Genomic DNA, 1,458 nt, shown 5'->3' on the forward strand with positions numbered 1-1,458 from the left:
TTGTTTAAAAAAATACACACAAAAAAAATAAAAATTTGATCTTTATATTTTTATTTTAATTTTTAAAAATATTATTAGTTGTTGATAAAAAAATCACAAAAAATATATATTTAACAAAAATTACCAAATTTTAAGAATAAAAAATTTCACTTTTCTAATTATTTTTACAAATAATTTTATCAAAATTCAATTTTTAAAACATTTTTTAAGACTACATATTTAATATTAAGTGTTTTTGTTTTCAAATTATTTAAAAAAAATTTAAATATATTTTTGTTAACGACAAAATTATTTGAATATATTTTTTGTGATTTATCCAATAAAAAGAAACGAAAAATCAAAAGCATCTAAAGATGGCATCATTCTGCAACAAGCCATCTACGCTTTCGGAGAAGAAAAGCTTCACAACATAATACGAGCTTGAGGATGTGATAGATACTTACATAGGCTACTTCATTGAGCTTTCAACTTATGACAATATAGATAATGGGAAAGAATAATGAATCTCTCTCGTTACATATGAGTTAAAAGGAAGTCTAGAAGAAAAAAATAAAGTGCTGCTAAGAAATTCCAAGTGTTCATCGTTTTAGATCTCAGATTTATATCTTTTACTTTGTAAAATCCAATCTTTTTTTAGACGAGTATTTTTTAGTTGTTTGTAATCTAAGTTTATACTTATATTTATATCTTATACTAGGTTACTAATTAAACACATTCTTTAATTGTAATTATAAAGTGTGCTAACTTAACCGATAATTTTCATATAGATTTTTGTTAGGTATGAAGTGAACATATTTGAAATCATATTTGAAGAAGTGATGAACAAAAATATATACATAATATATGACTATTTAGTTACACACTATTGAATAAATAATATATAGTCCATGAAGACTAAATTCTATTTTGGTATTTGAGATTCATACGATTGCTCATTTTGTTTTTTGAAATTTAAAATTAACTATATTGGTCCTCTAGATTTAAGTTCGGGCACCAATGTGGTCCTTCGACTATTTTCGACGATGATAAGGCAAACGAAGTGCTAAGATGACACCCTCTCTACCATGCTGGACGCTACAACGGCTAATTGACGTGGCAAGAGTTGTATTTAAATCCAATTTAGTCCCTAAAATTCTAATTATTTTATTATTTATCTGAGTTATAATGACAAAGTTTTAACAATAAGAGACTAAATTGGATATAAATACAACTTTCGCCACATCAACTAGCTGTTACAGCGTCTAATGTGATAGGAAGGGTGTCATTTCAGCACTCTATTTGTCTAATCATCACCGAAAAGAGTCGAGGGACCATATTGGTGCCCAAACTTAAATCTGGAGGACCAGTATAGGTAATTTTAAATTTCGGAAACCAAAATAAGTAATTGCGTGAATTTCAGATACCAAAATAGAGATTTAGTCGCCCATAAAAACATAACATATATAGTCCATGCACGGA

The sequence above is a fragment of the Arachis duranensis genome, chromosome 6, assembly GCF_000817695.3.
Source record: "Arachis duranensis cultivar V14167 chromosome 6, aradu.V14167.gnm2.J7QH, whole genome shotgun sequence".
Lineage (NCBI taxonomy): Eukaryota > Viridiplantae > Streptophyta > Magnoliopsida > Fabales > Fabaceae > Arachis > Arachis duranensis.